At 38.5% G+C, this 25,422-nt stretch overlaps 1 protein-coding gene across 2 annotated transcripts in view; it reads left to right on the forward strand.

The window, feature by feature from the left end:
- LOC141395201 (serine/threonine-protein kinase MARK1) overlaps positions 1–25,422 on the forward strand; it is a 344,095-nt gene that overhangs the window by 199,716 nt on the left and 118,957 nt on the right. For both annotated transcript variants that reach the window (XR_012410568.1, XM_073970735.1), the window contains exon 3: positions 1,615–1,643. The gene's annotated coding sequence lies outside the window, so the exon portion shown is untranslated. The remainder of the gene's footprint in view (positions 1–1,614; positions 1,644–25,422) is intronic.

Consider the following 25,422-nt stretch of genomic DNA (forward strand, 5'->3'; position numbering starts at 1 on the left):
TTATTAATTAGCTGATAAAAACAATAAAATACAAAAAAGATTATTTTCTATTTGGACCAATATCAAAGAAATTATGAGTATTTCCTTTACTGAAATTTTTTTAAGGCGCGATATCTCTGGAACTGTTAGTCAAAAAAATCTGAAAATATACTGAAATGTTTTGCTGATGAGCAGCATCACCACAGCAAAAATAAAGGCGTTCAAGGAAACCCCTTATTGTAAAAGTGTTCGATTTCACTCAGAAATGCATATACGGTCTCCGATTAATATTTCGATGTGCTACAAACGAAATGCCAAATTTAATGATACCCTCCATATTATGGTGGAGGGTATAAAAAGTGCTCTCAGAATATGTTTCACAATATAGTTGTTGCTCTTGCCCTTCATCGAATTGTTGTCACACAATAAAATTTGTTTAAAGAAATCTTCAATGTTGTTATTCGCAAAATAATGTCAAACACAAATTTCAACAAAAAATTATATATTAAAAAATAAAATATATGTAATCTTCGTATACATAAGTAATTTAAGGTATATTCATTAAGAAGATCATACAAAATATTGTGAGAAGTTTGAATATGTATTTTTGCTTGTAAATTTGTTTAAACAAATCGTTGTGGCACACAATGCAAATGTTGCATAGAAGATGTGCAGTCAGGCGACTAAAGCCAGAGGTTGGGCGCCCATATGGCAGCCAAAATTTTTTGTGCAACAACATTGCATCTATTTGGATTACCCTACATCATTACATGAGGGAAAAATCTATTCGAATGTAATCAAATAAAAAATGGAAATATTTAACAAAATTAGACTTTTGACAATAAACTTAGCAAGTTTTACACTATTGTAATTTGATTGAAATTCTAATCACAATATTGCATTTTGAATGCTATGTTAATAATCATATTGACTAATGCGCCCAGCATGCGCATTAATTTTTCAGAACAGAAAAACAAGCTCAACATGTCGTTTTAGATTTATAATCATAATATGATAAAATAAAATTAGGTTTCCAACCTAAAAAAGAAATTCTTTGTCCAAATATTTTCCATTACTCAATTAATGTAGTATCGCACAAGGTCGACCCCAACATCTGTAGCCTGTTTTTTCTGTTTGTCTTTCAAATATAGACTTTTTTAATTTACTAGAGCATGGTGCTTATTTTTTGTGCTGCACCACTCAATGCGTGTCGTAGTCCGACCTTGTACCATTTGGTTAGGAATTTGTCACAGATTGCTTTCATATAATTTTTTTGCTTGAGTTGAGTTTTTTTTTTCGTTCTTCTGCTGTGCCTGAATGTCTGAATGTTTTTTTTTTTTTTTTTGCATTGAATTGCAGTGATGTGAAAATAAAGGATCTTTGCCTTTTGGATACTGGCAACATGGCCTTAAAATGAAATGCGTTTCCAATGCCTGTGTGTAGCTGTTTGTTGGTTTTTTTTCCTGGTGATGGGAGTTGAATGCTTTAATTGCCTACATCATGCTAGAGTATGCTTTTTATTCAAATTCATTCCATGACACAATTCCAATTGAAATATGGCCTTTTGTTTTTAGTTGAACAAAAATTCGATTTCGATCAAAAGATTTTAATACATTTATTTCTGTTCTTTTTCAGCTGTTGAATTTCATACCTGTCTTGTCTTGGTAAGTTTTTGTTTAAAAAATTAAAAAAAAATAACAATATTTATTTTTAGATAAACATATTTGTTTAAATTTATTGAATTGATGCACCGGTTGTTACCGTGATACACTATATCAACAAGTAATTTCCTAACGATGGCAAGAATCTTTCTTTTCCTCAGTATTCTTCAGTCATGTAAAACTTCTCTACAAAAGGTATGGTTAGACACGCCTTTCGGACTTATATGAGTTGGGTTGCTCTCACTGAAATAAGATAAGTCTCTCTAATATTCTAATACATATGTGTATATGGTTTGACCCACCAAAATTACTAGACCCACGTTGGGCGCCATTTACAAAAAAAAAAACATAAAAAACATTGTTCCACAACATCCCATACGGGACAAGGGGGACTTCTCTCATATCGATGAGTGCACCCCGATTCATATTTAGCTCAATGATATGGGACCTACTGTTTATCGCCGAGTCCGAACGGCGTGTCTTAAGACACCACTTGTGGAGAAGTTTTTCAAGGCTGAAATACTCAGCCTTTAGGGTAAGGATTGTAACGAGGTAAAGAGAGTACGATAAAACAAGTAAAAAATCGTTAAATTCGGGCTGGCCGACCTTACTACAAACTCCATCATAAAAAATCTATATATATAAAAGAGTAGTGAGGTGAGTGACTGACTGACTGACTGATTCATCAGCGCCCAGACGAAACCGCTGAAGCTAGAAAGTTGAAATTTTGGGTGTAGGTTGCTGTTGGTGTGAAGGGGTGAGATAAGGCTGGGTTTTTGGAAATTCGACCTAGAAGCGTACGAAAAGTACTAAAAGGTACTAGATATGGTACCCTTTGTATTAGGCAAACGGTAAGAGCTAGAATTCTGAAATTTGGAATCAGGGTAACTGATGGAGAGCTAGAAAGATGTACCAAAGGGTTTTTGGAAATTCGAACTTCAAGGGTACGAAAAGTACTAAATGGTACTAAATTTAGTACAATTTGGATTTGTGTGAACGGATAGAGCTGGAATCCTGAAATTTGAAATTAGGTTAACTTGTGGAGAGTAACAAAGAAAGGTTTTTAGAAATTAGAACTAAAAGTGCACGAAAAGTACTAAATGGTACTAAATTTAGTACAATTTGGATTTGGGTGAACGGATGGAGCTAGAATCCTGAAATTTGAAATTAGGGTCCCTGGTGGAGAGTAATAAAGAAAGGTTTTTGGAAATTCGAATTATAAGTGCACGAAAAGTTCTAAATGGTACCAAATTTAGTACAATTTTGATTTGGGTGAACGGATTGAGCTGGAATACAGACATTTGGAATGAGGTTCACTGATGAAGAGTAACAATGAAAGGTTTTTGTAGATTCGAACTATAAAGGTACGAAAAGTACTAAATGGTACTAAATTTAGTACAATTTGAGTTTGGGTGAACGAATAGAGCTGGAATCTTGAAATTTGGAATGAAGGTCACTGATGTAGAGTAAAAAAGAAAGGTTTTTTGAAATTCGAACCATAAGTGCACGCAAAGTATTAAATGGTACTAAATTTAGTACAATTCGGATTTGGGTGAACGGATTGAGCTGGAATCCTGAAATTTGGATTTGGATCACCGATGAAGAGTAAAAATGAAAGGTTTTTGGAATTCGAACTATAAGTATACGAAAAGTAATAAATGGTACTAAATTTAGTACAATTTGGGTTTGGGTGAACGAACAGAGGTGGAATCCTGAAATTTGGAATGAAGGTCACTGATGAAGAGTAAAAAAGAAAGGTTTTTCGAAATTCGAATTACAAGGGTACGAAAAGTACTAAATGGTACTAAATTTAGTACAATTTTGATTTGGGTGAACGGATTGTGCTGGAATACAGACCTTTGGAACGAGGGTCACTAATGAAGAGTAACAATGAAAGGTTTTTGGAAATTCGAACTATAAGGGTACGAAAAGTACTAAATGGTACTAAATTTAGTACAATTTGCATTTGGGTGAACGGATGGAGCTAGAATCCTGAAATTTGAAATTAGGGTCCCTGGTGGAGAGTAATAAAGAAAGGTTTTTGGAAATTCGAATTATAAGTGCACGAAAAGTTCTAAATGGTACTAAATTTAGTACAATTTGGATTTGGGTGAACGGATTGAGCTGGAATCCTGAAATTTGTAATGAGGGTCACTGATGGAGAGTAACAAAGAAAGGTTTTTAGAAATTAGAACTAAAAGTGCACGAAAAGTACTAAATGGTACTACATTTAGTACAATTTGGATTTGGGTGAACGGATAGAGCTGGAATCCTGAAATTTGGAATGAGGATCCCTGATGAAAAGTAAAAATGAAAGGTTTTTGGAATTCGAACTATTAGTGTACGAAAAGTAATAAATGGTAGTCAATTAAGTACAATTTGGGTTTGGGTGAACGGATAGAGCTGGCATTTTGAAATTTGGAATGAAGGTCACTGACGGAGAGTAAAAAAGAAAGGTTTTTGGAAATTCGAATTAAAATTATACGAAAAATACTAAATGGTACTAAATATAGTACAATTTGGGTATGGGTTAACGAATAGGGCCGGAATCCTGAAATTTGGAATGGGGGTCACTGATGAAGAGTAAGAAAGATGTACCAAAGGTCGAAAAGTCCTAAATGGTAGTGAGTTTAGTATGATTTGGATTTGAAGAGCTGGAATCCTGAAATTTGGAATTAAGATTACTGTTGGAATATAGAATTGAGATATGGAGGTAGCTTTGGAAAATCGTACTAATGTGTACGAAGTAGTACTAAATGGTACAAAATTAGCTATAATTTGTATTTGCGTGAACAGATTATTGTTGGAGTGTAGGATTGAGGTAGTTTTGGAAATTCGTACTTATGGAAAAGTGCTGAATGGAACTACATTGGCTATAATTTGGGTTTAGGTGAACGGATAGAGCTGAGATATGAAAGTACATTTTGGAAAATCGTGTACGAAAAGTGCTAAATGGTACAAAATTTGGTAACTTTTGGTATTTGCTATATGGTATAGAATTTTGTACAATTTGTGATTTTGTAAAGGGTAGAACTGGAATTTTGAAATTCGGTATTAGATTAGCAATTGGTGTTTAGAGTGGAGGTAGGGAGGAGGTTTTGAAAATTCGTACTTATTTATACAAAAACTACTAAATAGTCCTCAAATGGCTTTCAGGGGAACTGGTAAAACTGGAAAACTGAATTGGGGTTGAATATAAGGAAGTAATTTTTGAAACGTTTACCTATGTGTAGGAAAAGTTTGGTAACATGTTGATACCAAAAACATTTTAAATAGTTAAGGTACTAAATTTGGTGTTGGGTGTAGGAACAAAGCTGGGATTATATAATTTAAAAATATGCTATTTGTACAAAAAATACGAAATGGAAAAATATTTGTTACGAAGATCGCTCTAAAGTTTGAGACAAAGTTCTGAATTTGAAAAATTGTACTGAATATTGTCCCATTGATTTGATGTTAACGCCAAGGAGTTTCTAAATAATGTATTGAAATTAAGTAGTCAAACGTGAAGTATCTTTTCAAAAAATGTTTTTTGTCTGACCGCTTTGGTATGTAAATTTGAAAACGTGGTTCAATGCGACATTTTTGTTAACTAGAAGGTATTTACCCCCTGATATTAAAAAATCCTAAATTGAAATGCCTTCAAAAAATTTTCCGTTATATACGGTTGACATACCGGTGCACATTAAGTACAATTTTTTGTAAAGAAGTTTTCTAAACTTTCATTCCACAAATTCCGAATTGCGGTTGGAAAATGTGCAGAAGATCTTCAAAATACTGTAAATGTTCAAAATATCTCTTCTAATAAACGTGGATTGAAGTGGAGCTTTTTTAAATTAAGCTTCTATATCCTCTGAGTATTCAAGGTCCAAATTTAAAGAAAATTGGACAATATACATTTGATCTTCTTTAAAAATACACTAAGTCGAGAGGTACCGTTATATGGGGATATACGAAAACGTGGCCGAAAATTTAACGGACCTATTCGGGTTCTGGGCGAAACCGCTCAAGCTAGAACCTTGAATTGTGAATGTGCGTGATTGTTGTTGTGAAGGGGTGAGATAAAGTTTAGTGTTTGGAAATTCGTACTGGAAGAGAATGCTTTGAAGGTGTTTATTTTCAAAAGTATTTGGGCGAATTCCCAACAACAACAAATGTCGCGGCTCGGTGGAGCAATATGGGAGACAACCAAAGTAGAAAAAGGCACAAATAGCAAGAGAAAAAAAGGGAAAGCAAAAACACTTTTTCTGTCTCCGAACTATATCGGCTTTTTAACAAAATGTTTATTTGTATTTACAATTAAAATTCAAATATTTATTTATAATTCAAATTAAAATATTAGATTTCAATCTAATTTCTCTTTAACAAATACGATTTCGCGATAGTGCAACCAAACTTCAACTTATTATTTTATTGTTTAACCAAAAAGCGTCGGCGCGCAATTACGAGCAAAATTCCACTATACATTTTTTACTTAATTTACAACAAAAACAATAAAATATGGACATTGACGACTTCAAAAGGTGTTGCCACATAAAAAATAGATCCTCCAAACACAGGGTCACCAGATCGGTATCGCCGCCGGCTTATCCGGAATTAACGGCGTTTCACGAACGTGAACATCCCGGCCCCCGTTCAGTCTTTCGGAATCCCCGGTTCTGAAAAGACTTGAACAAAAAAAAAACAAAACAACAAAAAATTAAAAATTGTGTGGCTATGCCACAATTACCAATCTACATATCCATGGACCACACAAATCCAGACGATTCCGAGCTCGACAATCGCCTAGATATCAAAGTAATCTTCTAGGTCTGCTCACAAGCATTTGTGTTCTGGCACAGGGCCCATAGTTTGGCATCATCACATTGGTATCATCGTCATCCATAAAACACTTTCTTCTGCAAGATTCTGGTATACTAGTACTTGCGACATCAGGCCATCTTGGTTCCATTCCATACGCCCATTTGGACGAACTAGGTCCATTTTTGGTTTTCTCCTTGGACGAACTAGGTCCATTTTTGGATTTCTCCTTGGACGAACTAGGTCCATTTTGAGAAACAACTTTCGACAAATTATTCGATTTATTTTTGGACGAACGAGGTCCATTATTTACAATAGCTTTGGACGAACGAGGTCCTTGCCTAGAATACAAATAGGACGAACTAGATCCTTTCATTGATTGGGATACGGACGAACTAGATCCCATTCCCTTTAAATGCGGCATGATATCCACTGATCGTAAATTTGGAAATCTTATACAACTTTCTCTTTCACAACAATGAGTTTGTGGACTGCATTTGCGAATTTGAGGCACGTCATTATCTACTAAAGTGCAACATGATAAAAGCGAATTCGACTCAGTAATTGGTCCCGTTAGGACCCAACCAAAAACAGTTTCTTGGGCCACCAGTGACTGTAAAACATTTCTTCGCACGCCATCTAATAATATCTGTGGATATAGATCACCTCCAATCAAAATATCAACGTTGCTGCTTCTTCCCAATTTGGGATCAGCTAAAGGCGCAATTTCCAACGAAAACGAATTAGGAAAATCTATTGGGCAACTGGGCAAATTCCCAGTTAGCTTGGGCAAAACATAGGCGGAGACGCCAACTTTGAAATCGTCATTATGTGGAGATTTCAAAACTAATTTACATTTTTCCAGTGATGAGCCAACTGAAACATTATTTAATCCCGAAACCCGGGCATTGACATTTCTAACTTCCAAATTAAGACGCTTCTGCAATTTCTGCGTTATAAAGGTAGCCTGGGAGCCTGAGTCGATAAGTGCCCTGGCAGTATAAATATTTCCATTAACATCAATGTTAACGATCGCCGTACCCAATAGAACTTGGTTGCGAGTACTAGCAAAACAATTTTGAATGTTAGAAGGTTGGCTGGTATTAGCCCTAACATTCACGTCTGCATTGGAATCCGAATTCGAATCAAGTGATTCCCTATGCAACATTGTGTGATGTTTTCCTTTACATATGGAGCAACAAGACGTACTTGAACAATTTTTCAACAAATGATTGCTGCCAAAACATCTTATGCAAAGATTGCTCTTCTTTACAGCTCGAAACTTTTCATTTCGGTTCATTTTCAAAAATGTTGGACAATATTTCAAAATATGGTCTTCTGAACAAACAAAGCAATACCGTTTATTCACTTTAGAGCCATAATGGTCCAATCTCCTACTTGAGGAAGGTGCGTCTATGCAATCAACTATTCGTGACGACTGTAAATTTTTCAAATCATACACGGTTTCCAACGATTGAAACCTTGCCGTCAAAAAGTTGTCCAAATCTGACCATTTACAAATTTCAGTCTTATTACTGACTGTTTGTTCCCACAGAGACAAAGTATTCAACGGAAGTTTAGTGGAACACAAAAATACAAATATTGGGTCCCAACTGTCTATGTTGACCTCATGTAATTTAAGAGCAGTAATACAATTATTTATGTCTCTTTGCAAACGTTTGATTTCTCCTGACGATTCATTTTTAGCAGATTCGAGACTAAAAAGTATTTTCAACTGGCTGTTTACTAATATTCGCTTATTTTCATACCGGTCTTGAAGGTTTGACCAGGCATTTTCAAATCCAGAATTCGTCAGAGGCGATTTTTTTACAATCTCCAGGGCTTCACCCTGGGTACTTTGGCGCAAATAAAATAACTTTTCAACTGGGGTAATAGATCTACAGTCAATGTACACCGCGGTGAACATGTCCCTAAAGGACGGCCAAGAGAGATAGTCACCATAGAATATCTCCGTAGTACAAGGCGGTAAACGCAAACCATGATCGGGCACCCTATTTTCCAACGAATTTGTTGCCTGGTTAGTTGTGAGCAGTGTGGACGTCAGAGCAGATTGATTCAAGAACGTTTGCGATAGCTCTCCCATTTGAGCGGCGCAGACGATGTAGGCTTCTCTACATTGCCTAAACAGTGCTGACGCTTCCGTCTCTTCATCTGTTCCGTCACACTCAATACACAATTGTTCATAAGTCGATCTAAATTTCTGCCAAAGACCCTTAAATTCTTCCTTACGAAGTTCTATGGTGAACATAGTATGGTTACTTGGAAGAATAGCATTATATTCCTTTTCAAAATCAAGGAATAGAGCGGCAAGCTTTCTAAATTTCACAATAATTTTTGGCTGTGGCATTTTGTTTCAAAGAGTTGACAATTCCGACCAAAAAATTAACAAATGTACGTCCGTCTGTTTTCAACACGAAATATTCGCTAAGTATTCCACAAAAGCACTAGCGATTACTGTTAGAAATTATTTTTATTTTGCGTTTTCATCAATTTTGCTTGCTCACTTTTTAAAAATATTTTAATTTAATAAAATAATAAAAATGATGTGCAAAAAAACAATAAGGAAAACGTGAAAAAGAACAAAACACACAACCAACTAACCAGAAGTAGACAAACGTTAGTTGTTAGTGTTTATCTGTTAACAGTAAACACCCAGATAGTAGCAATACGCGATTTTCGCAAAAAAAAAAAGAAGACGCGAACGCAAAAAATGTCAACCAAAAATGCCAATTTAAAATTAATATTTGCTTGCGACACTCTAATCAATAAAAAAGAGAAATACACTTAAAACAGGCTATAATCCGTGGAAGCAATATGACAGATCTTCTAATTGTAAGTCTCCTTTTGCCCTATTGCCCCTGTCGTAAGCAGAAGACTGCAACAAAATCAAAAAACCAAACAAATTTTTCATATAATTTGAATAAAAAGTAATTTTCATAAGCAAAAACCCGAAAAAGTACGTTCTCCTTAGAAAATAATAACTTTTTATCAAGAAAATTCCATAAAAGCAAAAATCCAAAGGAGTTTCACGACACGCCTTTTTATTGCAAGTCTCCTTTGTGAACGTCAAAATATGAGCAGCGAAAATCCCGACAAATATTTATTCACAAAACACAGCAGACATCCAGATTGCAACAAAACAATTTAAAGTGTGTAATAAATTAAATTATTTATTTCAAAAAAATTCAATGAAAAGCACAAAATATTATTGAAATTATCGAAATAAATACAAACAAAATCTTTTGTCTGTCCACTGCAACAACAACCTCCACAGTAGCAAGCGAGAAAGCGACACAACAAAGCTTGAAAAATTTACTTCCACTATTTATATTCACTAAATGAGGATCACAACATTATTCAAAAAATAACTTTATTTTTTTATGATCTCACTAATTTCATTCTTTTATTTTTAATTTAAATATAATTAAAATTTATTCTGCACTCATACTCCCGACGGAATAAAAAATCAAAACAAAACTAAAAGAGCGAGAAAAAGAAGAAGCACAACAGTGATAGTTGTTTGTGCTTTTCTATGCCAACGACGATCAGTGAGCCGCGTTGCCAACCACGTATCAGACTGTTTAGGTGGTCGGTCAACAATGCAATAATATTGCAAATTTAATCAATTTGATTTTTAATAAAATTTCAAAACAAAATATTGAAATTTATATTAAAAACAGATGTAAATAAATACCTTTATCCATAAAATTGTCAATTTTCTCCTCGTTGCTCCGATCCGGCTCGAAGGACTATGTTTATTTTCAAAAGTATTTGGGCGAATTCCCAACAACAACAAATGTCGCGGCTCGGTGGAGCAATATGGGAGACAACCAAAGTAGAAAAAGGCACAAATAGCAAGAGAAAAAAAGGGAAAGCAAAAACACCTTTTCTGTCTCCGAACTATATCGGCTTTTTAACAAAATGTTTATTTGTATTTACAATTAAAATTCAAATATTTATTTATAATTCAAATTAAAATATTAGATTTCAATCTAATTTCTCTTTAACAAATACGATTTCGCGATAGTGCAACCAAACTTCAACTTATTATTTTATTGTTTAACCAAAAAGCGTCGGCGCGCAAAATTCCACTATACATTTTTTACTTAATCTACAACAAAAACAATAAAATATGGACATTGACGACTTCAAAAGGTGTTGCCACATAAAAATAGATCCTCCAAACACAGGGTCACCAGATCGGTATCGCCGCCGGCTTATCCGGAATTAACGGCGTTTCACGAACGTGAACAGAAGGGGTAAAACCAGGAGTCAAAACTGAAATTTGCAATATGATACGTAGTTTTGGAAATTCGAAATAAAAAATATGGTAGCTGTGTAGGGATGCGATACGGCAATTTTTTTTTTAAATTCTTACTACAGTCGAAAAAATATTGGTAATAAAAATAGGTCTTAGTATAACAGAATCTCCAGTATTCACCATTCCCGTATTAAATATTGTTTATATATATTTCGTTTCCTTTCCGCATACGAAGTAGCGGGCATTTGCTAGTCTAAACTAAAATTAAATAATACATTTCCTTTCCTCTCCACAATTTTAGGTGGAAAAGCATTTCGACCACGAGGTCGAGGGCATTACCTTTATATGGGAGCTGTGTCAACCTGTGGGCCTATGTTGATAACACTGTACAACACTAAAAAAAATTACAAGATAATTCGACCAGATTATGAAAGAGGACCGAAAAAAAGAAGACACGTGTATCGGCGTTTTGAATGTTTACTTCGAGAAGTAACCTAAATAGGCGAGGCAAATTCCACCCATTTCTACAGGTTTTGAAATATTCGACATGAGATTTCGTGGAATCCTTGCACTTTAAATACAAAGTGTCTTTGGCAATATTACTGACAACAATACGGGGTATCTTTTTATGAAAAAAATTAACCCTCATGCGAGTCACCAAAGGGGTCTTTTTGGTCCATTTTTTCAGAAACGTTTAAAAACTCCTTTAAAATGTGTTCGTATCGAATCAAAATATTCTACAAAATTATTTGTCATAAAATTTTACTATAGGTCCCCGAATACACCAAAACTCTAAATCGTACCTAAACGCCAGGAATCTGCCAAAAGTAAAATCACGTTTTAGGGTTAATGTTGTACCTTATCTGAGTTTATTAAGTTTTGTCCCACAAAACTTCATTCTAGATAGAAGACGTCAAAGACAAAAATATTCTCCATCAAATTTCAATATAAGTCGCCGAATAAATTAAATATGAATTTGCAATATATATCAATAAAATATATACATTAAGTTTGCCAACAAAACACCCAAATATTTTTTGAATAAATTTGTTTTGTTCTTTTTTCGAGTTGATGCATGAAAGTAACATGAAATTTAGTTTTAGACGAAAGTTGTTAAAAGAAGAAATATTCTAAACAAAATTTCACTATAAGTCCCAAAACAAACTATATATCTGAGTAAAACACTTTGCTAAGAAAATGACGTTACAAAATTAGATATTATAGGTAGAAATTATTTGTTAAACTTTTAGACTCTTAATTAAAATTTATTCAGTACTGAGTCAAAATCGTCTAAAATATTTCACTTTTTGCGGTTGTGTCAATTGTCCAGTGAATATATATCTGACATACGAGCCCCAACATTCATGGTTTTGGCATGGCCCCAAATACTATAATGATGGCAGCTACTCCTGCTCTGATACAATTGACTGAATTAACCCTTGAAATCGAAGGAACTAGTCATATCTTAACCTAATTTTTTATGATCGTTCATTATACACACATGTATGTCAGTTCCTAGAGTTAATTCAGTCAATTTTGTCAGAGCAGGAGTAGCTGCCATCACTATAGTGTTTAGGACCAAGCCAAAACCATGAATGTTAGGGCTCGTATGTCAGATATATAGATGTTAAATATTATAGCTACAAATTTCTTTTGTTCAGAGACTCATAATGAAATTTGATTTGGAATTTTTTATCCCAAAACAAACTATATATCTGAGTAAAACACTTTGCTAAGAAAATGACGTTACAAAATTAGATATTATAGGTAGAAATTATTTGTTAAACTTTTAGACTCTTAATTAAAATTTATTCAGTACTGAGTCAAAATCGTCTAAAATATTTCACTTTTTGCGGTTGTGTCAATTGTCCAGTGAATATATATCTGACATACGAGCCCCAACATTCATGGTTTTGGCATGGCCCCAAATACTATAATGATGGCAGCTACTCCTGCTCTGATACAATTGACTGAATTAACCCTTGAAATCGAAGGAACTAGTCATATCTTAACCTAATTTTTTATGATCGTTCATTATACACACATGTATGTCAGTTCCTAGAGTTAATTCAGTCAATTTTGTCAGAGCAGGAGTAGCTGCCATCACTATAGTGTTTAGGACCAAGCCAAAACCATGAATGTTAGGGCTCGTATGTCAGATATATAGATGTTAAATATTATAGCTACAAATTTCTTTTGTTCAGAGACTCATAATGAAATTTGATTTGGAATTTTTTATCTTTTGACACAATCCGCAAAAAGTGAAGTATTTAAGGAGATTTTGACTCAGTATTGAATAAATTTTAATTAAGAGTCTAAAAGTTTAACAAATAATTTCTACCTATAATATCTAATTTTGTAACGTCATTTTCTTAGCAAAGTGTTTTACTCAGATATATAGCTTGTTTTGAGACTTATAGTGAAATTTTGTGTAGAATATTTCTTCTTTTAACGACATTCGTCTAAAACTAAATTTCATGTTACTTTCATGCATCAACTCGAAAAAAGAACAAAACAAATTTATTCAAAAAATATTTGGGTGTTTTGTTGGCAAACTTAATGTATATATTTTATTGATATATATTGCAAATTCATATTTAATTTATTCGGCGACTTATATTGAAATTTGATGGAGAATATTTTTGTCTTTGACGTCTTCTATCTAGAATGAAGTTTTGTGGGACAAAACTTAATAAACTCAGATAACGTACAACATTAACCCTAAAACGTGATTTTACTTTTGGCAGATTCCTGGCGTTTAGGTACGATTTAGAGTTTTGGTGTATTCGGGGACCTATAGTCAAATTTTATGATAAATAATTTTGTAGAATATTTTGATTCGATACGAACACAATTTAAAGGAGTTTTTAAACGTTTCTGAAAAAATGTACCAACAAGACCCCTTTGGTGACTCGCATGAGGGTTAATTTTTTTCATAAAAAGATACCCCATATTGTTGTCAGTAATATTGCCAAAGACACTTTGTACCTAAAATGCGAGGATTCCACGAAATCTGATGTCGAATATTTCAAAACCTGTAGAAATGGGCGGAATTTGCCACGCCTATTTTGGTTACTTCCCTACGTAAACTTTCAAAACGGCGTTACACGTGTCTTCTTTTTTTCGGTCTTCTTTCATAATCTGTGCGGGGTTTCTTGTAATTTTAAAAAAAGTTCGATTTTGTTGTACAGTGTAATTTATCGTGGAGAAATTTTGTGACAAAACATTTAGCTAAAATCCCCAAAATACCGAAAATCGGGATATACCGTTATATGGGGGCTATATAAAACATATGTTGATTATTTGTTATATAGAAGTTTTGTGGGAACCTCAAACGTTAAATGTCCGCTATTATTGTAAAAAATAGAAAAAATCCTACGTTGACAATCTATGGTTAAGAAGTGTTGCGACCTCCAAGAACCTCAAATGTCAATGTCATCAATGATGTCATATTGAAACCCAGATATTCAACTCTCTTCTATACTGCGCCGTCCATGTGGTGAACAGAGTGGCCGTCGATTTAGTGGCGGATATCTGCATATTCCTCGCGTGGAAAAAGGTGGTAAGATCGGTTAAATAGGAGTTCAGTCTCTCACAGATGTCATCAGGGTAGGTACCTGAAGCCAGGATCGTACAATCATCCGCATACTTTACGATATCTATGCCGGAGGGGGCGGAATACAGGAAAGGTAGAGGTGAAACAGTTCCGGAGATATCACCCTTCTTGGGGAACTCCCTGTTTCACTTTACGCGGTTTGGATTTCTTGTTCCTGAATTCCACATACGACTGGAGACCACACATATAGTTGATTATCCAACGTTTCAGACTTGGCCGGAGGGTTGTCTGCTCGATGTCCTCGAACAGCGTGGAGTGCTTGACAGTATCAAAGGCTTTTGATGAGTCAATCGCCACCATCATTGTTCTATCATACGGCCGCTCCTGGTTGAGTCCTCGACAAATATGTGTGGAGATGGCGTGCAGTGCTGTTGTCGTGCTGTGCTGCTTACGGAATCCATGCAGATGATCGGCAACTTGATAGCAATTTCTAATGCTGGGGAGGACTAAGGCCTTAAGGGTTTTCGCTACGGGTGACAAAAGCGAAATCGGCCTGTACGATTCTCTTTTGCTAGCATCCTTGCCTGGCTTCAGTAGCCGGACCACCCTGCCCATTTTCCAGACTTCGGGAACAATAAGGGTGGCTAGCGACAGGTTGAGAACTTTAGTGAGATACTCCACTCCCGGCTCATCCAGGTGTTTCAACATTACCATGGAAATTCCGTCAGGGCCCAACGCTTTGGATGATTTAGCGTTCCTGATGGCATTCGCATCACATCATCCATTGTAAACTGTTGTCGATTGAAGTAACTTGCACACCTCTTCGGGTCAGTCAACGTAACGTCGCCAGACGTGACTGAGGTCCTGTCAACCCTCTTTCCGGGATTCGAGAGTGTATTAACCGTTGTTCACAATTTTCTTATACCGGCTCCAATGTTGCAACTCTTCAGATGATTTAACCACTTGTTCCGCTTATGTTCGCCGACCAGCCTGTTAATTCCAGTATCACCTCCCTGACTCTGGGGTAGTCGGGGTTGGTTCGACGAAGCTCATCACCCTCATTTGCTAATCCCGTCGCCTTTGCTGGGAAAATTGATCTTACTTCGGGTATTCGACCAGCAGGTATATGGCGAGCGGCTGCAGTATTTATGATGTCTCGGAACGTCCTTTCCGCTACCCGAAGATCAGAAGGATTGGACAATTCTCTGAAGCGGTGATTGGTGAACTCTCTGAAACTCGGCCAATCAGCTTTCCCATGATTGAGGAATGTGCGGCGTTCAGAGGTGATGAAATCGGGTGGTCTGCTGATGGAAACAATTATCGGGAGATGCTCTGATCCAAGGGAAATGACTGGTTGCCAGGTGACGTCATTTGTCGGACCAGGTGACACGATAGTTATGTCTGGCGAACTGTGACACGCTCCTCTAATTTTGGTAGGGGCGTCCTCATTTACCAAGCAAAACGTAGAGCTATCAATCTGTTCAGCCAGCGCTGGTCGTTTCCGAGGGTCGAATGCCACATCTCATGATGCGCATTAAATTCCCCCAGGACCAGACGATTATGACCTTCCAAAAACGGGCTAATGTCAGGCTTATAATCCGAGATACAGCTATTTCTCGGCGGGATGTATACTCTATCTCGGCAGTTCCACACCTGACTGCATTCCATGTACGAGTCATTAGAGACAGGCTCAAGCGGGATAGGTCTGTATTGAACAGGCTAGTGCAAAAGGAAATCTAATCCCCCACCTCCACATCTGGTGCGATCCTTCCTTATTACGTTGTAACCATCACAACGTACTGAGCTGTGGTCGTTCACCATGGTTTCCTGCACCGCCGCGACCTTGATCTTCTTCTGATTCATAAAGTCCACAATTTTATCGATCTTATCTCGGAGCCCATTGCAATTAAATAGCAAAAAGGATGCATTTTCTGGGATTGGAATAACAACGGCTGGTGTTAAGTGCTGCGCGTGCGGCTGCTGTTGGGTGGACTGCGGGGGAGTTTCGTAATCCGACGACTAAGGAGTTTCGTAATCTGACGACGACGACTCACTGGGGGCTGTGTTCGCGCAGCATGCAGCAACATAGTCCCTATCGTAGTCCCTCGCGTGGGCAACTCCAGAGCAACCCTTTAAATGCACCCACTCCTGACATATATTGCATCTCACCGAAGATTGGATATGGGTGAAGATGCGGATGTGACAAACCGAGCACAAATATATTGGTCCTGGGTTTTCCTCCGTCCCGGCACGGACCAAAAGAATCCGGAGCAGACATTCCGGGATATGCCGAAACAAATACAAACACATGTACACTGAGGTGGCAGCCGCTGCACAGTGGTCGAAACCACTGATCTAGCGGCGCGAAATTAATAACTTGGAAACGAATGAAGATATCTTTCTGAAATTTTGCACAAACTCAATCTGTGTCTGTGGGTAATTATGGACTAAATATGAACAACATAGGCAAATATTTTGGTATAGCCCCCATATAACGGTACCTCCTGATATTCGATATTTTGAGGATTTAAGCCACCTTTTCCTTCCAAATTAGTTGTAATTTGGTACTTAGGGTTCCTAGTGATCACTAAACTTTTCCACCAAAAATTGTGGACATAGGTCCACGTTTGGGTATAGGCCCCTTTTAAGGTACCTCCCGACTTTCAGTAGTTTGGGGATTTAAAGCTACATTTTCCGACCAATTTAGGTGTAATTTGGTATTTGGGGTTCCCAGTGGACACAAAAATTCTCCACCAAAAATTGCGAACATAGGTCTACATTTTGATATAGCCCCCATATAACCGTACCGACAGATTTTGGGTATTTTGAGGATTTAAGCTATTTTTCAAGACCATTTATCAGCAAGATTTGCAGCTATTTGCAGCTAAATGTTGGTTATTCGGAATCTATGGAGTCCAATTTAATTATTAAAAAAATAACTGGACCGAACCTCGGTGGACTTTTGTAGTTGCGCTCCATCCAACAAAAGTATATTGCACTAAAAACATTCAAAAAATAATAATTTTTGAAAAATTATTGCTTTATAACTATGTAACTTCAGGCCCCAAACATTTTATTTTAATTTATCTTAAACCCTCCCCTATCAATAAAAAATAAACTTTGTTTAGTTTTATTACGAATTTATTTAACAATTAAACAAATATGAGATCAGGTTTTTAGCAACAATTTTATTAAAATCTGATCCGTCAAAATTTCTTGCACTTGACACTGAATAACTGAGTGAATATTTACAACAACAAAAAAGTAAAAACAAAATCTTAGTCAGCAGAGTGTCTGTAATCGATATAATGGAAAACACTTCGCAATTTTATACTTTGATTTTTTGACTTTCGCGCCGCTAGATCAATGTTTTCGTCCTCTGTGCGCTGGCCGGAATGCTGATGTTGTGTGGTCCCGGGTCAATCCGGTACAGAGAACCCGCTGCCGTGGCATTGGGATTACCGATGTCCAACTTCCGTGTTGTGTTTGTTTGTACTTTATTTGCTACGTTTAATCTGGTAAGTACTTTTGCTGCAATAAGGTGGTGGTACGAGTCTATGTTTGCTCCTCGACATTCAACACGCTCGATGAATGTCTTCCATCTATCACAACGTGATCAATTTGATTTCTTGTTTTCTGATCCGGAGACAGACAGTTGCCCTTATGAATGTCGAGATGCTTAAATCTGGTGCTGCTAACTACCATGTTTTTGCCGCTATAAAGTCTATCAGCCTCATACGGTTGTCAGATGTTTCACTGTGGAGACTGAATTTCCCGAATGGGCCAAACATATTTTCTTTCCAATTTTGGCATTAATTTCGCATAGAATAGTTTTAAGGTCATGGGCAGGTCAACGGCCATATGTTTCTTCTAAGCGCTCGTAAACTATATCTTTGGTCTCTTTGTCCTTGCCTTCGGTTGGGACATTAGCCCAGATAAAACTAATGTTAAAGAATTTTGTTTTTGTCCGTATTGTCGTAAGTCTTTCATTCACTGGGGTGAAGCTGGAGATTGGATGCTTTAACTTCTGATTAACTACAAATCCGCAGCCAAACTCATGCTTTGTGTCATTGCTGCTATAATACAGTGTGACGCTTTTCCCTATCCCATCTCTATGAAGAGTGTGAACACTAAAACGAGTGCGGGGGTCGTCAACTTTAGAGGGGGTTGTTTTTCTTTTCTTTCGTTTTTTGCATAGTAGGCTGCTTGTTTAGTTAGTTAGTAACCATCGCCTAAACTCAAGTTTTTAACGCTCTTATGGGTGAACGTGCGGCACACGTTTGCTCACTACCTTTAACGGGTGTTAAAGTCGGCTCCCCAGGTGACACCATGGGGAGGTAAGTTTCCACTTGAGATGAATGAGGGACCCAGATAAATCTTGGGTTTTGTCATTTTAAAGTCGGTCAGGACGTAAGCACTGGGAACCTCAAACTACAGATAATTTGGTGAACACATTGAGCTAAATTCCTTAAAACACCTAACATCGGGGGTATCGTAATATGCTGGTTATACCAAAACATTGACCTATGCTGACAACTTATATTGGAGAAGTTTTGCGACCACTGCGAAACTCAATTCTCAAAAAAATAGGAAGTTTGGTCAAAATATATACCTAAAATCCTAAAAATACCTGATCGTTATATGTGGGCAAAACATGGACTAATATAGACATTTTTTGGTGGTGTTGTGACCACTAAGAAGCTCAAATGTCAAATTACAGCTAGTTTGGTTAAAAATTGTCCTAAAATCCTCAAAATATCGAAAATCGGGAGTTACCCATGTATGGGGGCTGTACTAAAATATGGACCTTTTCGACAATTTTTGGTAGAAAACTTTCGTGACTTTAAGGAACCAGAAACCATCAATATACCTTAAATCGGGAGGTACCGACTTATGGACTTATGTTGAAAATTTTTGGTGTAGAAGTTTTTTGACTACTAAGAACCTCAGATGTACAATTTTAGCTAGTTTGGTTATAAATTGCACCTAAAATCCTCAAAATATACCGAAACATGGACCTAAGTATATTGACAATTTTTGGTGGAAAAGTTTTGTGACTACTAAGAACCTCACATGGCATATTACAGATTGTTCGGTTAAAAATTGTAGCTAAAATCCTCAAAATACCGAAAATCAGGAGGTATCGTATATAGCGAAACGTACGCCGATATAGCCCATCTTCGATATTGACCTGCCTATAGAAAAAATTCATTTTTTCAATGAATCACATTTGTGATCTTGACAAACTGTATATAGCCTCCATAACCATAAATCTTTGGAAATAAAAATTTCCATTTTTTCGGTTATTTTTAACATTTGCATACAAACGATTATGTCGCCGTTTTGGGTATTTGACGCCCGAAATTGTTTGCAAAGCCATGTTGTTTACATTTACTTTAAGTCAAATGGAATTTACTGAAATCTCTTTACTTTTGGCAACATTTGACAAGCTCAGGAAATGACATTTGACATTTCTTGTGTCAATCCATTTGGCTGTCCTTGTGGATTTGGGAGGGGTGGTAGAATATTTATGGGAATGACTAACTTGGTTTGCATGACCTATTACCACCACCATCTTCCTCTATATTGAATGCGGGGCTTTGTCAGTTATTTTCGACTTGAAAAGTTTGTCTATGCAAATTTTTGTGTTTTTTTTTTGGATTTTTGTTGTAGTAGTTGTCTGCTTGCTTGCCTGTCATATAAATTGTGAAACTAAAACGAAGAACATTGAATATACTTTTAGACAGAAATAATTTTTGCAAATTTGTTGCATATTTTAAGGCGTTAAATGTGGTTCTTTGTTATTTTTGAATAATTTTGTTAAACTAACAGGTAGAGTAAAGTTGTATGTACAAATATGTATGTTTGAGTATGTGTTAAATTAAATTAAGATACTCCAAAGTTCAAAGAAAATGTGAAGATGATTTTTGTCTAACATCTTCTTGAAATAATTCGATTAATTTGTGAATTTCCTGAGATATTTGAGAGACAAAAACGAAAAGCACCAGGTTTCAAGGAAATTACTCTCCTGAACTGCAGTGACATTAACAATTTGCATTACCCTGTTATTGAACTTTTAACAGCTAGTTCCTTGTACTAGTTCCAAAACGTATGAGTAACGACATGAAATATAACGTGTGACAGAAAGTATACGCAGTTTGTTCAATAAAAAAACTGGAACATTGGAACTGCGAGTGGACTAAATAGTTCCATATAGTTCCTTTGGCCGAGTGGCCCAAACATCTCAACACACACTTAATTGCTGAGTGACCGAATACACACGACACGAGCATTGGGTATTCATTCAACCAAACAACGAAGCATATCATTCCCGAGCATACTTAGCAACAAATCATCGAGTTGCCGATCATCTTCAAATCGTCTACTACCGAACAGCAAATCATTGAATTTCCGATCATCATCAAATCGTGTACTGCCCAGCAACGAATCACTAAGCCGGTCATTCGTAAAGGTACGATTGTCTCCAAGTGCCCTACTGAAATCCCACCCCGCCACTCCATACGTGATACCCATATTGACTAAATATCTAATATCATCCCACACCCACACAAATATGTCCCGGACTGGTCTCTTGCAAGCAAAAATGCATTTAGAGAACCATACCCCGTCAGTAAGAATCCCAGACTCATGCTAAAGTCAGGGCGATCCAATACGAACGTAGCGTCACGAATAAATTCGTAAGTCGACCTGACTTTGTCGCTGTCCGTTCAGCTAGTCTGCCACCTATTAGCAGCAGGTTCCTAAAGGATTGCTCTGCGCCGCCTAATATCCCCATCCACCAAATAAGAAGGCCCGAGCCAGTCATCCCTAGACAGTTGTAAGCCACGCTTCAGTTTATACAGAACAACCTTAAATATCGCGAACAGGTTAAATTACAGGGCGCCAAGTAACACATGCATTGCGTCCGTGGACACAGTATGCCATACTGGCAGACATGCTAACATGACTGCACTGCACGTTGACACGACAAGAGCTTTCTACGGCCAACAACAGACTCTGCTGCGGCACACCATACAGGTGCACCATATGTTGCACAGGCAACAAAAAGTCCACCATATATGGTGCGTTCGAAACGCCTGTTCACACCCCAGTGGGTCTGCAAGGCCCTTCTGACCATACCAACAGTTCACTTGTTCTTCAAACGATCAAAAAGTGGCAGGAAATTTCATTCTCTCGGCCATAGTTATACCCAGGTACTTGACTTGCCTGACGTACCGTATGCCGTTGTCAACAAATCGAACGTGGGGAGGTCGATTGTGCGCTCATCTGACTTTCAGCAGCATTAGCACAATATTCTCCCTAGACAACTCAACACCCACTCGGTCACTCCAGGCCCCCACTATGCCCATGACCTCCTAAGCACGACGTTCCAGTTCGACACGAGTCTCCCCTTCGATCATGATGAGGAGATCATCAGCATACGCACTGATCTTGAAAATGATCGCTTACTCCCGCAAAAGAAAATCCATCTTGAGATTCCAAATAGATGAATCACTGATGGACTCCTGAGGGCAGCCTCATTGGCTCCCACAAACAAGCCCTTTTTCCACTAAAATAACTCGACCAGAGAACAAACTGCCGACACCTAATCTCAGACTGCTTAGCGAGCACGCTATCCCATGAAAGGAAGGCAAATACGCCCTTAAAACCACAAATATTTGTTATTTGATCCGCTCAGAATGTTCTGCGCATGCATCCACGCGTCCACTGTACCACTACCCTCGACAAAGCCAAACTGATGCGGTGAAGGACCCACGCCGTGGCACTCCCCAAGCCTTGCCACCATAATCCTCTCCAGCACATTTCCAAGTACCGGAAGAAGGCTTATGCCCCGATACGAGTGAGGATTACCATTCACCCAATCAGGCGACTTAAGGAGCACCACGACGCGAATTTGCTTCCATCGAAAACGGACTCAATATACTCAGGCATGACCTTCCAGATGGCTTTATACATCCTTCCAGTCATACCGTCGATACCTGGCGATTTCCTACTTTTAATTCGGCAGATACTGTCCGCAACTTCATTACGTCCAAGTCCGGAGGCTCACCCAGCTCCCACACAAGCGGGGGAGGTGAGTGGCTCTCCGACCTTGGAAAGAAAGACCCAGCAAATTTCCCGCCCATCCCGTGGCAGTCGACGTGGAGCCAAAACGTAACGCCTGTATATACCTTTTCACAGGGATCATCCCTGTTGTTCTGTCGAAATCTCCTCCAATTGTCTTCTTTACTCCTATATAACCCGTCCTTGTACGCCCTAAGAGCAGGAACGAACTCAGCTTTACCCTGACCCAGATCTTCTGCGTTGGTTCGTCTTGCCCTTTGGAAACGTTTCCTCAGGAGCGCAACACCCCTCCGCATCAGACCCAGTTCACGAGTCCACGAAATGACCTTACTTGGCTTTACCTGACGGCGTCTGCCAAGGAGTACGTCGTTGAGCCTCCTCATCCACTCATTCAACTTACTGAGCTGGTCATCTAACCATAATACATGTGACTATGGCCATATGGTCTTCACTAATCTGCCAACTAAACTGGTAAGCAAACGTCACGTCAATGTCACTTACAACAGAAGGACCATCGAAGGTATACAGATCCGAGGGCTCATTCAAGATCACCAGGCCCATCGCTAACACCCATTCGCTTAGCAACTCTCCCCTTTCACGGTTGCGATGGCCAGATGTGTGGCTGGTCATCTTAGAGAACCACAAAGAAGAGGTTGCATTTGCATCTAAGCCTAGGATAAGCGGACAACTACTCCCAAAGAGTAGTACCGTATCTATATATCCAAGAAAAGGCTTCAACGGTAAGCTAAATCTACAATAGATGCTAGCCAACAACTCCTTTCCCACTATCTGCTCTACGGACAGACAAACACCCATTGGCTACTTAAAAGAACAGTACAGTCCATGTCACTGTCCCCCACAACTATTGTAGAGTCACAATTCTCGTCAGCAAAGACACGCATACCCCCGGTAATCCCCTCAAACAGCCATCTCTACAACAAGGCTCCTATACCAATGCAATGGAAGCACCCATGTTATATAGAGCCTGACCAAGCTCATGTGTAACGCTCGCAGACCACTGGCAGTTGTATTGAACAACCCTCATATTAATGCCGGACTTCCGCCCTAGCAACCAACACCGCGTATACAGGGCATTCTAGGGACATCATAAGGTGCCCAGCTGGACGACCCCTGTAAGCACAATTCCTGCAGTTAATCGGATTCGAGCACGCAGTAGAAAAATGCCCCGATCCTTCACAATTCCTACATACATTTTGCTGCTGCCTGCAGTTACGTACACGATGGTCAAAACTCAGGAACCTAAACAATACTGAACCAATTTCTGTCTACGCGCGATGAACCTGTGCCAATGTATGTAGACACCATCACTGCAGAACCGCTGGGCAACCCTCTCCGTGCACTCAAAAACAACATTAACCGTCCCATCACTTTGGGCTCATGCTTCCATGGGACACTTCTCCTCCGGTGTCATCATGTTATTCAGGTTCAGCGTGTACATCTGCTTTATGAAGTCATTAGAGGCTGACATGCACCCGCTAAACAGTAATCTTTGGCCCCAGCTTCTCGTTCACAGAGAAGTCCAAACCCACTTCAGCAAACTTCTCATTGGCTGCGATGTTTTCCCTTTCCGTACGTACATCACTAACATCTTTTATTCGTTTGATGTCATGCACTCTTACATTGAGTGTCGGCCCAACCTTCTTCATAACTTTTTGCACGACCACCTTACAAGTAGCACCTTTTTGCTTCGGTCTGACCACCATTGACCAAGTCTCCACTGGTTTCGAGACAGGCGCACTTGCAGCCGGTGCAGCAGGGGCCGCCATAACAGACACAGGCACAGCAGGCGGAACAGCCATAACCTGCCCAGAAGGGCCCACTGCAGTACGTGACATCCCTCCAGCCGTCACATTTTAGTAAGCCTCTAACTTCCCCTTAAGCCTCTCGTTCTCCATCATCGCTTTCATTATCATCTCCTCATATCTTCCTGTGAGAGCAATAATCTCGTTCGTCGTCTCCCTCGAAATCTCCGTCTCACATATGAGGTCCAAGAGACTGTCAGTGATACTCTTTAACTCGCCGACCGTAACCCCACCAATCGATCTAAGAGTAGGCCTCTTAATACGAGACCTACTCTCACGAGTGCGGCCTGCAACATTAACAGCACCCACTGACGACACACTCTCAACACCGTCCACAACAATCGGTGCGCTCTCTGGCACCGGAGCAGCAGCACTCACCTCATCCACATTCATGGCATCCGCAAACGTATTCGCTGGCACTCTCTTAGTACTCGTCCCCAACATGGCTCTCTTGCCATCCTCTCCTCCGTCACCAGAGCTACCTTCTGTCTCAGTATGACGCAGCCTTATTGTCGGCGGGGGAGGCCCCAGAAACTCAGCCGACTCTGCCGCCGTCAACGCTGGACGCCTCTCCGATCTACCGGCACCCTCACGCGCCTGCTCGCTATCTGACGTCTCCGTCAGATCGCCGGCGTGTGGATCTTTGGAGCAGCCCACTTTGGCTTCCCTTTAGGAGGAGCTCCCTTGGGAGGCATCCCACACACAACTTAATCAAAAAGAAAAACACTTACCAAATCCAGGTACTGATACGCGTCACAACAAAGGACAATTCCAAGGCAGTCAAAATCAAAACAAATATCACTCCGCAAACCAAGACCAGGCGAGAGTCAGTAAAAATGATTTTCTAATAGAGCAAGACGGCAAAAATCGTTGTTATTTAATACCAAAATTTCAAAAATAATTTGTACGCTGAATTACAAACTCGTCTGATCTCTCCTACGGCTCAACTCCGAGTGAGTGACCCTGACCGACAGTCGGACGGACATTGTTGGGGGTGTAACCCCCATTACTTCGATGAGGGACATTTTTGGCCGTATCAAAGTGTATGTACCTCTTTAGCCCAAAGGCTGAGGGCATACCACTCCTAAATATATAAAAATATTAAATGTATGACCTTTAAATAACTTAATCTTGGCCAAGTGAAATAAAAAAGTAATTCCTACAACTTTTTTTTTTGTTCATGAGCCAATATCCATCAATTTATTCTCATCCATCCATTCATTCACTTCTACAGTT

Source organism: Musca autumnalis, unplaced genomic scaffold (genome assembly GCF_047663935.1).
Source record: "Musca autumnalis isolate F117 unplaced genomic scaffold, ASM4766393v1 scaffold_2, whole genome shotgun sequence".
Taxonomy (NCBI): domain Eukaryota; kingdom Metazoa; phylum Arthropoda; class Insecta; order Diptera; family Muscidae; genus Musca; species Musca autumnalis.